General features: G+C 42.9%; 1 protein-coding gene across 1 annotated transcript in view; it reads right to left on the reverse strand.

Annotated features, from left to right (window-relative positions):
* DYRK1B (dual specificity tyrosine phosphorylation regulated kinase 1B) overlaps nucleotides 1–13,741 on the reverse strand; it is a 34,117-nt gene extending 20,376 nt beyond the window's left edge. Inside the window, exon 1 of the mRNA XM_061596921.1 lies at nucleotides 13,463–13,741. The gene's annotated coding sequence lies outside the window, so the exon portion shown is untranslated. The remainder of the gene's footprint in view (nucleotides 1–13,462) is intronic.
* Between the last annotated feature and the right edge of the window lie 2,808 nt (nucleotides 13,742–16,549).

Genomic DNA, 16,549 nt, shown 5'->3' on the forward strand with positions numbered 1-16,549 from the left:
TTCAGCTTAGTTCATAGAAGACTGGTTCCGATGTAACATCTTGGCATTATATAAGTGAGCCTGTAGTTTACATGCTCACTCTTTGCACCTCCTGCACTTCATTTTCTGTGATAAACCATAGTTTGGCATTACATACAAACAGGCAAACTATGATTTGTGCTTATCCTCCAAGCCAGAATTGCAAACAGTGATCAAACTGTGCTGTGAAATGGAGGGAATCAAAAGGTACCACATAAGACTGAGGCTTCCTCATGGGAACCAAGCCACACTGAGGGCCCTACTGCCCAGATCTAATCCTGAAAAAGCAAAACTAGTCTAAAACCAAGTTAACACTAATATGAATATTTTTTTTTAAAAAAGGGAAATCCAGATTAAACTAAATTTATCCTAAAGCAGGCTGGGCAATAAGAATACACATCTTGGTTACCTGCTACTTTCACTTAGCAGTAATCTGTAGCTGTGAAACTTGAGCAAGTGACTCTCCATTTAAAGAGAGGTAGTGCACAGGAGTTATAAGCACTATCACTCATGAGGTAATAACTCTCAGGGTTAAACTCCCTGGTCTTCATCTGCTATAACAATGACAAAGTATTTATTCTGATACGCCTGGGGAATTAGTGCATATGGTACGTAACATAATGAACCCTGGAGCTGGGCTGAACTCTTTAGAAAGTGTGTGAAAATCTCTTATTGGGAGAGGAAAATCTTGGAAAGCTTGTACTCTTCAGCAACAGGAGCCACAAGCTACAGTCATGCTCTTTATGCTTTCCCTATTTACTGTGTGTTCAATGTACCCCACAGACAAGAGTTTGTTCCATATGCCCCATGCTTTTCTCTCATGTCTGCACTAGACATCCTTGCTTCTCTCCATACAGCTGTACTTCTATCTAGTAAGCTCACAGGCATTAAGGCTTAAATTCTTTGGTATAAAATAACAAATGGGTTCCAGCATCAACACCTCTTGGACCAATAGGAGACAGAAAGGCTATGTCTGACAGTTGATAAAAACATAGAGATGTCAACTGGGTTTACTTCTGGGAGCGCTTTGCACTAAATGATCATTCTGCAGAGGAGGAGAAAGGCAATACAGCAGGGGTCACCAGTCTTTTTGGACCAGAGGGCACATTTCAAATTTTAAGAGAGTGCTAGGGTATCAGTCAAAATGGCTGCCATAGGGGTGTAACGTAACACAAAATGGCTGCTATGCGGAGTGTGTCATAACACAAAATTAGAGAGTAGCGTAATGAAATTATCCCCATAATTGTATTTCCATACTAAACAAGGCTTTACCTGTTGAATGCAATAAGGAAAGGCCTTTCTAAGGAACATAAGCAGGGGCTTTGCTCAAGGAAGTTTTTCAGGGCACAGGCCACTGGCATTTGGTAAATATGGACATGCCTTCATATTTTGGCATCAGAGAAAGGGTGTTGCACATGAATAAAGGAGATAGAATGTGCACATGAGTGTTTTCAGCAATGCCGTCAATTCAACTGAGGCAAATGTGCAGGGTGGGGAAGAGGTCAGCTCAAATACAGTACTGGTCTTAACAGCAAAACCTCCAGACTTGAGATCTTTAATTCAATCCCCTGGCTTTAGCAAGATGCCCTGTACCTCAAGTATCCTAGACTGGTGCACACTCAGCCCTTTCACCAGAACCTTCTAAAAAGAAGATTCCAAAAGTGCCTCAAGAAGATTAGTTAGTTTAATTATAACTTATGTATGTTTTGTTTCTCTGTTTTTAACTGTATTTGTTTTAATTTTTGTAAGTAGCCTGGAGTCCCAGTTCTGGGAAAAAGGCAGGATATAAACAAATAATAATAATGTTTCACTATGCTCTTATAAGCTAGAATATTTTTCCTGTAAAATCTAATTTAATGTGTTTCTTTCTTACCTCAACCTCTGGTGAATAAGGCAAACAGTGTATCACTCACAACTTTCAGGAATCTTCTAAGATCTTCTAAAATCCCAATGTCTTTCCCCAGTTATAATATACACTCTGATTTCTTTGGCTTTTCCTCATATCACAGGCCTCCTAGCTCTATTCTGAAGCATGTCAGTCTAGAACCTATAAGCGACTGAGCCGCGTAATACATACTGCAGGAGGCAGTATGCCTCTGAATACCAGTTGCTGGGAATCACAAGTGGAGAGAATGCTTTTGCATTTGTGGGTTTTCCATGGGTATCTGGCTGGCAAATGTGAGAACAGGATGCTGGACTAGATGGGCTACTGGCCTGATCTAACAGGGTTCTTATGTTCTTACAATTAACTCCTGATGAAAGTCAAGTCTCCACTACCCCCTGCTGGCATAACCATACCCTCAATTAACCAAAGGTTAGTTAATGCTTCAAAGCATTCTAAGAGATCATGCTCCTCTAAGTTTCTGAGGTACCATTCTCCCACGTGTATGATACTGCAGTGTAGAAGGTTTCAGATTTAGATGAGTCAGTTTGAGGGATGCAAATAAAGAATGAAGATTACTTTTCAGCTTACTTTACCTTTCCACTACTGTGTTGTCCATACCTTTGCTGAAGTAGTCTTTGCCACATCTCCTGATTGGATCTGGAGGAAGTATGTGGCTGCAAATGTGGCTGGAATATCTCTGCTGCATGGCACTGAAGGGAGCTCTGGGAGGACAGGACTTTATTCTTTGAACAAGTGTGCATATGCCCCCATAGGTTAAAAAACTGCTGCAAAAGCCTTGGTGGGCTCTGAGAAACATTCCAGATCAATGTTGTATGTGATGAAATTCCTGCAGCACAAGTCAATTAGATGTACCACTGGTGAGCTTTACTAGGAATTTGAATCTTGATGGGGATGTCATTAAGTACTCTCAACTGCATGCTGTATTTGCTATATTTCAGGTACCCTGTCAGATTGGTTACAGCTTGAAGCACTATTAGTCCTGAAAGCTCTTGCTTGCTCTCTGGACCTTCAGTGTGATGGCCCACCTTCATCTTGGCACACTGCAGACAAGGACTTGGGAGAGCCACAAACTCGAGATGGCTCATGAAAGTGACCCAAAACTGATGGGGGAAGGCAAAAAAAACCTGGTGGAAGACCTGTGCTCCCACCATTATTTTTTAAAGAAGCATTATTTTCTTTATGCATTCAACTCTTGGAATGAGAAGAGGTTGGATCCCTTCAGATCCCTTGCTGGAGAAAGAAGAAATTAAGTCCTCACCCCAAGATCTCCATCTGTCTCCCTTATGAACCAACAGTTCCAGGAGAATTCTTGGTAGTTGGGCACTGGCTGATTTCTATTTGAGTTTCTGTTGCTATAGCAGATATACACACACTACAGCAGCCCTGGCCAGGGTCCTGTCTCATGCTGATGCTCACCCTACACCTCTATGATTGGAATACACTGGGCAGGCAATGATTAAAACCAACACCTTTGCCATGCTTGTGCTGGCACTATTTTTTTAGCTGATATTTCATACTGGTAAACTTTGTATGGTGTCTTTAATATGCTGGAGAACACCGTTCAGTAGGAAATATAAAAGTATAATCTAATAAATAAACATGCAGACAAAATGCTTTGGCCCTCTGCCACAATCCCAGAAGGGGGATGAATGGAACTCAGTGGCATGCTGACTGAAAGAGAGGAGCTCCTATCAAGTAGTCTGAGGTTGACCAGCACACACAAATGTGTGCTAGAGTTAGGTCTTCCAACTAGGCCTCCTAGGACCTAAGGGAAAGGAGGAGGAGGAAGGGACTTTATGTGTGCACCTTTTGAAATCTGCCACAGCCAAGTTATTGCAACAAGGCAATTTCTTCCAACAATCAGGAACTATAAAATGTATTACCAGGAGAGAGACTGATTTAAAAACATAGGCTGTGGCAACAGCACAAAATAGTGGTCCGAAGAGACAAGAGGAAGTAGATGCTTTGATGAGCCAAACCATTACAATGTACTGTACGCTTACTGCTAAAACAAAATGAATCCTAACATACTTTCTGACATGATTTCTGAACATGTCAGCATTATCAGCTCTGCCCATGAAATGGTTTCCAATTGTACTGTAACAACCGCCTAGTCCCTACACAAGGAGAATGCACAACAAGCTTTTTCAGACTGCATGCATCCCTTGCCAAAGCAGTTTCTTGCTGTGCAAACGGAGGGGGGGGAAAGCAGATTGGGGAGGGGTTGAGAAGGGGAAACATGTCGCTCTCTTTGCAGGAGAGGAGAAATTAGCCAAGAAGCTGTATTTCCAAGCATGCAAGGCTACCTAGGGGAGTTTCATTCTGTCAGCCCACCCTGGCATTGTATGTCCCTGGCACAGGGCCAAGCCTGCACTCTGCTTCCAGGCCACAGGCTACACATTAACCCTCTGCTTGGTCCCTGTTCTGCCCTGCAGAATTCCACCAGGCAGCAAACTCAATCCCCGCCTCTTCACTTGCTTCTGTGCAGTGGTGTCTCTGCCATGGCAACAAGCTTCTCATTGGAAAAGCAGAGCTGCCAGGGAGCCAATGAGAAGCCAGGTGGTGTTGCTAGGTTCTCCGGGATGCAATGGGCTGATTATGCCCAAACAAAGCAAGAAAGAGGAGAAGGGGAGAGTCTCCAAAAATACCTCGGTAAAGAACTGGCTCTCCTTCCAGGAACAGGGGCTAGAAATAACCTGCAAAGGAAGACCCAGCAACAACAGGGCTCATGGTGCTGGCACAATGCCACAGCCACAGCCACTCACTGCAGCCGTGATCTCTCCTGCTCAGTGACTCTCCAAGCCAGCTGGGTACAAAACTACCCCCCCCAGTCCAGAATCCCATGGGGTGCCTGAATTGAATTTCTTATCTGTCTCCATCCTTCAGTGTAACTGGCAAGGCTAACATAAAAGGCTGCCTGGCTTGGCCACAATACCCTAGCTCTGCCTGCCTTTTCTTGGGCCAGCCACAGAGCATCTAGTATCCTTCTCAGCAGAGGCTCGGTGCCACAGTTCTACTAGATCAGAGGTTCAAGATGGTTCACAGATTTTTAAAACACAGATAATGGTAAAAATGGCTAGGTCTCCACATACAACTCAGCAACCCTGCACCCCAAACAGGCAGAAACACCACCCTATAATCTACTGACAAGGTAGTAGTCAAAGGCCACTGGAATAAATTAGAAGCCTCTCTGTCATTTAAGCCAAAGTCTGTAACAAGCCAGATGCCTGTTAATCTGTGTTCCAGTGTTGCATATGTATTTATTTGCCATTTTTTCTAACCCACTCCTAATAAAAGGATTACAGGCCTGGAGACTCAACCCAAGCCACTGGAGGTATGGAAAGGACTTAAAAAAAAAAAGGTCATGCAAAGCCCATCTAAATTATGCCGCCCCAGAAATGCTCAAAAATTTAGGGCAACAAACAAACCCTTTGCAGAAAATTCTAAGGCCATACAATATGATATGGAACGATGCCTGCTCCTTTCCTGCCTTTAGAATGGAGTGAGAAACCTGTGGTGTTCCAGATGCTGAACCCTGAACTCCCATCAGCCTCAGGTGGCATGGCCAAGTCAGGGATCTTGGTAGCTGTAGTCCAACAACATCTGGAGGGCCACAGGTTCCCCAACCCTGCTTTAGAGAAAAACATGTATCTACGATTTACATCAGACTGCCACAGTTCATTAGCAGACAGGGTGCTTCCAGAATGCTTTCCCTTTAAACAATGAGTATTGGGAAAAATCTTGGTTCGCAAAATGTCCTCCTTCTTTAAGGAGGAATTTCTTTCATGCTCCTCATTGCAACTAAATAATGGCCATAACTTCACAACCTTCAAGCCTCATCCAGCTTAGTCAAACTGTAGTTAAAATGATTAGGCATCACTCATGTTGAACTTCATTCTAAAGCTATGGGAATAAAGTATGCAAAGGTCTCATATTTACACTGGGTGGAAAGAACTGAAAAGTAACGGCCACTGTTGCAAAAACATATGGAATCTGAGTAACATCTCAGGGAGCAAAGGCAGAGCAAAAGAAAACCTGTTTATAAAATCTAGCACGTGACAATGTCACAAACACATTGCCAGACGGGCTAGGGATGACCAATGTGGAAGGATTAAAGTCAGGAAAATAAGACTTCATTGAAAAGTATGTCTCACAGACTTCAGTGGAATGTACCTCCAAGAGTGCTTAAGATAGAAGCCTAATGTTGAAATCATAAGCACACTTACTTGGAACAAGTTTCCAATAAGTCTATGAGACATACTTCCAAGTAAGAGTAAAAGGTAGAATATATAGAGATGATTCAGAACACTGTCATATACATTGCTGGGAAACGTTATCACCACGGACAGGAGTTCAGAGCATAAGAATATTTTCAAAATAAACACTGCATTCCTGGTCATGGGGATATCATATACCAGCAAACATAATGTAATTGAAAATACTTAAGTCTGGAATTACTGCCATATTTCCTGCTGAAAGGTAGGCATGGAAATCTCACATATCAAGTACACAGAACTTACTACGGGAGGAGGAATGGTATGTAGCAGACTGTTGGCAGTAATGTGGATGACATGGATTAACCTACTAGCCATGTTTGGGTGTGAAAGATCCTGCCTCACTGAAGAGGCCTTGAGTTGACAAGAGGAGTCATTCAGGGTCAAACTAAAGGTCCATCCAGCCAAGTATTCTGTTTCCAACAGTGACTAGATTTGGATTTCACAATATGTTTTAATAACCCACAATACTAACAAAAGTATTATCTTCCTGCTGTTCTCTTCCAGACATTGACAGTTTCACTGTAGATATTCTGATCTTCCATGAATGTGTTTAATATTTTTAACTCAGTTATACTAGTGACCACTACTACCTTCGGTGCAAGTAAGTTCCACAGGTTTGGAGTAGGATAAAATATGTGCTTGCTTATTAAAACTGGAGAGCAGTTTTCATTCTGTGAATGGACATACCACATACCATATTCACTATTTTAATCTAGATACTATCCGTTTCTGAACAGGTTTCTAATCTTTTTAGCCTATGCTCATAGAGAAGCTGTTCAATACAATGATCATTTCTGAGATATGAGGAGACTAACACTACACATAGTACAAACTGCCATTGTCCAGAGGCAATCAAAAACTAAATTTGGAATATTGGAAATAACCTAGTCTTGGAACCAGAATTCCAAAGCCTATTACATAAACTCAATGTGATGGCTATTAATACAGACTTAAGGTTGTTATACATATTTCCTTTTCCTAAACCAATGTCTAACATTTTGTGAAACTAATTTTAAACTATAAGAATTTAACTGAGTGGTTACTGTGGATCACAGGGTTACACAGGGCTTATAACACAACATATTTTTTTCTACATAACCTTAAATTTGTTCTTTTTCTACATTGGGAAATTCCTTTCCCCCGTCTTCTGCAACAGAACTGAAACCAGGAGATGTGCTGGTAGGGTCGAAGCCATCTGGTCTCCATCTACCTTTGTTTAGAATGAAATATCTGAATAATCAAACGATAGGCAGGAGAGAACAAAAATTGAACTGGACATCTATTTTCAACCAACACATATTCCTGAATTCAAGTCAAATGGGACCCTGACTCTTTTCCACTAACAGTTCTATTCTTCTTACAACTGAAAAGCAAATTTTCTCACATTAAGTTTATTGCCCTCTTAATGCTCAATAAGGAAATGACTTCGTGTAAAGAAATGACTATACACAAAAATGTTTAATCAAAAGGTATGGGAAGGATATGCATGAAAATAATCAAAGTAAAGTTAACAAGGTATTTGGAAATTTAAAGTTGGATATGTAAGGTGAAGGAGGCCTGAACTGGTCTCTAATGGGTTTGGAACAAGGTAATTTCTGGGATGGGACAGTGCTTCAACCAGGAGCACTGGTCAATAGAAAGTTAACTAAGCACAGAAACATTTCATGGAATGTGATAATACCCAAGTAATGTGGGCCAACAGATTTTCGGAGAAAACTAAATATTTTTTTCAGGCTCCTTATAGCAAGTCTATGCCAAAAATGTTCCATCTGATGGAATCCAGTTTGTCAACTTTCTGGATGAAAAACAAATACAAAACCCAACTCTCCTTCCCTCCACCCAAATATCTTAAGTTCAGGACAACAATGGTGTGAAAGTGGGGTGAATTATGTGCCCTTAACTCACTGCCCCCACCTGCCCGGTAGATTGTAATGACGATGAGAATCCTTCACATAGATAAAACCAGTAATGATATGGGATTCTCCCAAGCCACATTGTTTCTGCTCTTAATAGATCCTTTTTTGTACTTCCAGCTTCTCCTTTGGATAGATGAAGATGCTTCCTAGTATGTTAAATTCCAACTGAGTTAGTTATACCATGGCCACTTGAAGTAGTATTCGCCACAGAATCCATCCTATCTATCGCAACATGGACTCAAAAAGGACTAAGAACAGAGTATTAACAAATGTACACAAGCCTTAATAACTCCTCTTTGTGGATTTTCTGCAACCAGTATTTATCAAATTAACACAAAACGGAGTCTTAGCACTACAATAGGATCATCACCCAGCTAACAATTTTGTATTTTACTAACACGCAGGAAAAATAAAATAGCCAACAGAGAACTGATATAAAGCCTCTGAATTTTACAGAAACTTTGCCAGAGGTCAGGAAACCTATCTGGAAAACCATGAAACTGATTAGTTCCATGTTAATAAAAATGATCTTGTCCATACTCATGCTTAAGAGAAGGCTACAATTTCTCAAGTGAGCAGGCCACCTTTCAGCATCAGGTTTAAGAGGCCAAATTCAGAGATGCTTGTTTACACACCCTACCACATTTCAGTTTCTCTTTGGGAATGAAAGCAGCACAGAAAGCTTTACATTCCTCATCCAACTTACTTTTAGTCTAGCACGGTGATTGCCTTAACTGATCTTTAGGGTTGGACAGCCTCCACCAACCAGGTACAAATTTTGCACTTGAGTCGATTTCCCCCAAACCACATCCACTTTCCCCACCCCTGACATTGTATGTGATGTAAGGTGTGAGGCAGATAAAGGCATGGCTGCTTGTCTATTTGCAAGTGGTTTGTATTGAAGCTGCTTGTAAATGGACTTCAAATGTGAGCCCCTTTGAAGTTGTCACCTGATGTTATGAAACGCCCCACCCATATGTCACAAGTTGGCCGACAGGGGATGTGCGAAGGAAGGATCTGGCCCACTGGTTGAATCCAGTTCCCCACCCCTGGGCTACATATCCAATACAAGTCACTGGAGCAAACGGATATTCTGGTGGCCTCAATATTCCTGGTGGCTGCACCAGGTACTGTGGTTGCCTATGAGAAACCATGCTTTAACAAGCCTTCACATACTTGTTCCAGTTTCTAGAGGAGTAACCATATTAGTCTGCCACTGCAAAGGTGTCAGAATTCCGCAACAAGCTTGAGGTGAAAAAGGTCATCATATTCAAAGGTTCATCTTGCAGTAAATTCATTCTAAAGAAGCCTCAGAACCAACATGAATTTGCAGCATGCTACTTGGTTTGCTTGTTTCGATCACCTAAAATGAATTATGCTTACAGACTTATGTGGTGTACCTGCTCTCAGCTTGTGACATGCTGTGGCTTGAACTGCATGGATTGATCTTAAGGTGATGCACAGATAACTCCACCTTGTGATGGAGAATGATTGAGGTGGCCTTTTGGTCCTTCACCTCCATGGTTCTATAAAATTATGCTTCTTGAACATTTGAAATCTCTCATCGATGCCTTACACCAAGTTATTAATGTTACTAGAAACATCCACTTAATAATCCAAGAATCACATTTGCTTTTTAAAATTGTTAAATGACATTTTGTTGTTCATAACAATCTTATGTTTGGCCAATATTGAAAGAGATTCACTTTCCTTTTTTACTGTCATTTCCAGTTGAGAACAAAATATTTACTACCACCCAACCATGTCATCTTCCACTATGCTACTACTATTAATGAAAACATCCAGTTTCATCACAAAACAACTTCCTGATCCTTATCTGTACTGACCACATCTAACATCGTATCAGCAAATGTCTTGGTATCTGTAAGCAACCACAGGAAGTGCCCCTAGCATGGTAACCTTTTCATGTCCCCTGTGGCACTTTCACTTGTCAGTGTGCAAAAATCCTGAACCCAAAGTGTGAAAGGCTCTGGAACTTCAAAGAACAAACAACCTACATGGATATCCCCCCCCACACACACACAGTGTCTCCCACCAGAAATCCTGTACCTGGACATTCTGGGTAAATGCGAGGAGGGTCCTTTCCTAATGGCTTCCATTCTAGAGCAGGGGAAAGCCCCACATGGATTAATTCCACAATGGGCTTCTTGGTCTCCACTCACTTAACATGACATAGTTATCTCACAGGCTTCAGTGACATTCCCTCCTGCAGTATAGGCTGGACTAGGAGAAGAAAGTACTCCTGGTTTCAAGGTGGCAGCAGAGGTTTTGCAAGACCATAGTGCAGACTAGCAGGAAACTGAGCACAGGCTGCACTCAAATATTGCATGCCCTCTGAGGTTCTATGTTGCCTGCCAGTGACCATACAGAATGAACGTATACAAGCTTATTCAATGTTCTTAAATTCTTAAAAGTTGCATTCATCTGTGGATGAGTAAATATACTATAACTACATCTGAGATGGTACGCGTTCCCTTATTATTGTAGTACTAGGAGAAATATCAACCATCTTCTCTGCAGGTCAGAGCACTTGAACACAGCTTTTCAACAGAGGATTGGGAGCCTCGAGCAACTTTCATCGGAGATTTGAGACTGGAAACTGATATATTCAAGATGGATTTCTAGCAACCAGAAGCTCAACCTGATTTGTTCTAAAATGAGCTGTCACCACTGCAGGTTCTTAGAGATCACAATCTGCTAACATGGTCAAAGCATAGCCCAGAAGAAATCAAGCCTATTCTAAATTCAAAGTAGGTCTTTATAGATTGAATCAGGCGAGACAGACTAAAAATCTTATCAACAATGGCAGTTTAGTTTGAAACCATGCAATTCATACTTTTACAAAAAATCAGGAACATCTACAAGAATCTGAGAACAAGATAACCTATTACTCAAAATCAGGGAGTAACAGGGAATTGTCAGTGCTGCATAAGACTACACATAACCATATCCCAACCTGACTTGGCCTGAACAGGTCCAATTCAGGCACTGCTGAGTACGCAAAAAACAAAAAACCTAACTTAGCATCCACACCAACAATTATGAACAATTTCTGAACCTACAAAAATTTGGATCTACTGCTAAAGTTTTATTGACCAATACAGGGGTTTTCAGAAGTCAACAGCTAATAAGCATAGTAAATATTGTTTTCTGTGTTTGTTTTTAAGATTAACCTCACCTGTAAACAGCAACAGGTACCGCAAATATGCACAGACAGAACCACTCCAAGAAACCAAAACAAATCTCAATTTACATAAAGCTGCATTTGGCCAGACCCAAGTTGCTGGGCACATGTTACTTTGTGAAGCGTTTGGGTCATAAAGGCAGCACTAGTAAAGGCAACTACCAGTCCAGGTTACAGAAGTAAATAAATTTCATCACAATGAGTAGGCCCATGAATGGAAAGCAGTTATATATTCATTATAAATCGATTACAGCACAATCCTATATATGCTACACAGAAGGAAGCCCCACTGTGTTCAGTGGTACTTGCTCCCAAATAATATGCACAGGATTGCATCTAGAGAGTAGTCTCACTAAACACAAAGGCACTTATTTCTGAACAAACATTAACAGGATTGCACTGATTGTTTCTTTATAGATAGTACTAAATAATTGGCATCAGCAATATCCTGAGACAAGGGTCCTATAGGTTATCTGTATTGTCAACTTAAAATAATTCTCTTTTCTGCTACCCGCCCTTAGCATTCATAGCTACTGCTAATGATATCATTGCAACTTATTACTGAAATTATTTATGGTGACATTTATGGTTTTAGCACAAGAAACAGCTGAGGGGTAAAGAGATAAGGTGGGTGTTTTTTCCAAAAAATAAAAGATAAAATACACTGGAATAATTAGTGCTGAGCCAAAGGTTGCAAATACTGCATATTTGCTTAGTCCCACCTCGGTTGGGGAGAGTGGAGAAGATATGGTACATATTAAAACAAGGGCAGTTTATGAAGGTTGCATGTTCTAGATCTCCAGAGAAAGGAAGAAAACTCAAGGTTACTACTACATGACAACAGCTGGAATGATCACAGTGTGATTCGGCGATGGGGACAGGACAGAGATTAGGTTATGGAGCTATCCAAAAATACAATAAAGAACATATATAAATTCACTTCCTGGAAAGAGTGAAATCCTCAAAGGGATCAACCAACACATTCTATGTAAATCAATGGAATAAACTCATCTAATTTTTAAGGTTCCAGTTTGCAAAACAGGTATCTTCATTCAAGGAGCCCCCAGGATGGACACTGGGGGAACGTTTACCCACTTTACTGATTTGGGGAAATCATGGCTATTATGCCCTATCTGGCCCAAAGTTAGAAGGGCTCCTCATTTTAACCCCCTTCACTGTACAAAAAGATGGTTAGAGTTTCATATAGATTTTATTTTATTTTTTAAAGAGAACTCATTCAACAGATATTATCTATACAGGAGGTTGGCAGAACTCCTCCTAGCCAATATTAGTACAATCAGCTCAACCAGAGAGATTTACACATCACAAGTGCCCAAGAGATACAAGGGGGGGGGGACCCAGAAAGTGAGGGATGAGGGAAGAACATCTTAAAGACTACTGGATTTACTGGAGCCTAAGCTTTGGTAGTATTAATATTTACTATCAATTGAATATTTATTATTATATTGCTATAGTGATATTGATTATTACTATATTATTATACATTACTATAATAATACAGAAATCTTTTTATGACCCCTCCCTCTGATGAAGGAAAATAATACATTGAAAAGGTGCCACAAGACTTGGAGCGTGCGGTGTTTGCTGTAATAGACTATCACGACCGCAAGATAGATAGAAAAAATGGTCTGTCCACGCAGCGCCAAGCAGCAGTAGCGATCAGAGGAGGAGGATGTGTGAACTCAACAAGGAAGGCCAGGCCTGTTGAGAAGGAGAAGGGAGATGCTGCGTTGCGGAGGGCAGAAGTTTTGGGGCAAGGAAGTGGGAAAAAAGGCAGTGGCGGAGGAAAATCAGGGTGGGGTCGGGCGTCGGGGAGGGGACAAGGGCGGGGCGGCCCGGACTGGAGGGCGAGCGGGGTCCCGCCCGAGGCGAGGCGAAGCCGGGCAAAGAGCCGGCCAGGGGCGGGGCCTGACGAAAGAGTCCGGCTGTCTGGGCGAAGCTGTCCGCCGCAGCCGGGATGGGATGAGGAGAAAGGCGGGAAGGATTGGACAGGAGGAGGAAGAGGAAGGCGCGACGGCGCCTTTTCTCTCTCCTCCCTTCCTCACTCCCTCCTTCCTCTCCCTGGGAAGGGCCCGGAGGGCGGTCGGGATGGGGAGCGGCAGCCGGGCGGGTCTCTTACCTGAGGAGGCGGCTGCGGCCCGCGGCGTGTTTCAAAGCTGGGGCTGAGGAGAAGCGCGCTGGGGGCGGGGCGCGGCAGGCGGGCGAGTTGCGCCCCCACCCCCAGCGCAAGGGGCGTACTCCGGCGGCTGCTCCGGCGCTGGGATTTCCCAGTAATGCAACAAAAAATGGCGACCACAACAAACCGCCTCCGCTACCGCCGACGAGCGCATGCGCTCCCCCGGCGTGGCCACGTGAGGTAGCGGGCCAGATTGGGGGAGTGGGAAGGAAAGAAAAATGGACGCGCGCGCTCTTTGAGGGAGCGTGCCTCTTTCCCTTCGAAGCTTCTCCCTCCCAAGCGAGTGTGCGCATGCGCACGAGTCTGCGGCCACCGTACGTCTGCATGTGTCGGGCCGTCCTTTCGCTTTCTAGAATGGCAGCAACGAAGCCTGGAGTTCTCGCTGTGCGTGACACTGAGAAGGAGGAATTCTAGACTGTACCACTGTAGATCGAAAGAAGGGGGGGGTCCTCACCATTTTGAACAGCAATGCTGATAGCTAGTATTAAAACTGTGATTTAGTGGTCTTTACAGCATATCTTTTCTTTAGGTGGCGAAATACGCATTACTCCAATAATGTACCAAGGTAGCCCAGCTGCATTGAAGACCCTCCTCATTTGGCTAAGTTGTGACCTAGGTGCTTGACAGCACTATTTGAATGCTCTTCTGTCTTCCTACCTACGGTCACACTACCTGAACAGCCTGATCTGTCCTGATCTCCGAACCTAAGCAGGGTCAGGCCTGGTTAGCACTTGGATGGGAGACTGCCTTGGAATACCTGGTGCTGTGGGTTTAGAGGAAGGTAATGGTAAACCACCTCTGAATAGCCGCTTACCATAAAAACTATGAATATATCCAAAAAGGATTCATAGGGTCGCCATAAGTCGTAATCGACTTGAAGACATTAAAAAAAAAATCTCTCCCCACCTTGGAGATACGAAGCCTGCAGACCATAGCGGTACAGGACACTGCTAGAGCATCTGATTTGATGCACAAGGTCCCATGTTCAGTCCTGAAATCTGTGGCTGCAGGTGTCCCATAGGGAAGGCCAGGAACCAGGATTGCTTTCAAAACTGAAATCTGCACTGCTTTGTGAAGGCTTTCTTCCCTTGAAAAGCAGGAAAAATATACAACTAAATAAAACATTTCCCTATTTCTCTGCTCTTTCTACCCCAGCCTGTATTTTTCTCTTACTTGTTCTAGTTTGCTTTTCTTCCTCACTTAAAAACCCCCACCCTCAATAACTTTTTAAAATCATGCTGGTGTGGCTCATTTTAGGCTGTGAACTGCCTGTGTTCCCAAATCACCACTTGAAGACTAAGAGTACAGAAGATATAATCCTATACAATATACTTACTAAAAGGATGCTTTCAGCCTGATGATATAAACTTCTTGGTGGAATGAGACCTACTACCTGCTCACTGGATCCTTGTCCTTCTTGGATCATAAAGCAGGCTAGAGGAGGACTGGTCAATTGGGTCTGGGGGGTAATTAATGCCTCTCTCCAACAAGGCTACCTTCCAGGATGCCTAAAAGAGGCTATTGTAAGACCACTATTGAAAAAACCCTCCTTAGACCCTTCTTGCTTAGATAATTTCCGCCCAGTCTCCAATCTACCATTCTTAAGTAAAATCATTGAACGACTAGTTGCCACTCAACTCTAGCGTTTTCTGGAGGAAATAGATCATTATGATCCATTCCAGTCTGGTTTCAGGCCTGGCCACGGGACTGAAACGGCCTTGGTTGCCCTGGTTGATGACCTTCGCAGAGAACTAGACGGGGAATGTGTCCCTGTTGGTTCTTCTTGATCTCTCAGCGGCTTTTGATACCATTGACCATGGTATCCTCTTGGACAGTCTCTCCAGGATGGGACTACGAGGTACTGTTTTGCAGTGGCTCCGCTCCTTCCTGGAGGGTAGGACACAGAGAGTTTTACTCGGTGACTTCTGCTCGGACCCTTGGCCCCTAATGTGCGGGGTCCCACAGGGTTCGGTGTTGTCCCCGATGTTATTTAACATCTATATGAAGCCGCTGGGAGAGGTCATCCGGAGGTTTGGAGTTCGGTATCATCAATATGCTGATGATACTCAGCTTTATTTCTCCTTTCCCCCAGACACTAAGGAAGCCGTCCGGCCCCTGAACCAATGCCTGACATCAGTGATGGACTGGATGAAGGTGAATAAGCTGAAATTAAATCTTGACAAAACAGAAGTGCTTCTAGTTAGTCGTGGGACAGATCTGGAAATTGGGAATGTACCAGTGTTGGATGGGGTTACACTCCCCCTGAAGACTCAGGTTCGCAGTTTGGGTGTGCTTCTGGACTCAGCTTTGAACCTGGAGGCCCAGGTTTCGGTGGTCTCCAGGAGCGCTTTTGCCCAGCCAAGACTGGTTCGCCAACTGTGCCCGTTTCTGGAGATTTCCGACCTGACGAAGGTAACACTTGCCTTAGTTACATCCCGGTTGGACTATTGCAACCCGCTCTATGTGGGATTGCCTTTGAAAACAGCTCGGAAGTTTAAACTGGTTCAAAGAGCAGCAGCTAGAATGCTAACAGGAGCTAACCTACGGGCCCATACAACGCCACTTCTACAACAATTGCACTGGCTGCCAGTTTGCTTCTGGACTCAATTCAAGGTGCTGGTTTTAACTTTTAAAGCCTTACACGGCTTGGGCCCCCTCTATTTATCTAATCGCTTATCTTTTTATATACCTTCCCGACCCCTGAGATCCTCCGTGGATCCTCTTCTTATGATTCCTCCATTCTCCTAAGTTCATCAGATGGGAACCAGAACTAAAGCCTTTTCGGTGATTGCCCCTAAACTGGAATACTCTTCCGGTAGAGGTGCGACTGTCTCCCTCTCTTGTAGTATTTCGTCGTCAGGTTAAGACGTTTTTATTCCATCAAGCATTTCATTTGTGATACACAGGTTGACTTTTAATTTTTGATTTATGCTTGGTATTAATTGTGCTTTTAATTAATTATGTTTTTATTATGTTAATTTTTCTAACTTTTATATATGATTGTTTCTTCTTTTCGTGTTTGCCGCTCTG

The sequence above is a fragment of the Rhineura floridana genome, chromosome 15 (genome assembly GCF_030035675.1).
Source record: "Rhineura floridana isolate rRhiFlo1 chromosome 15, rRhiFlo1.hap2, whole genome shotgun sequence".
NCBI classification, from domain to species: Eukaryota; Metazoa; Chordata; class Lepidosauria; order Squamata; family Rhineuridae; genus Rhineura; species Rhineura floridana.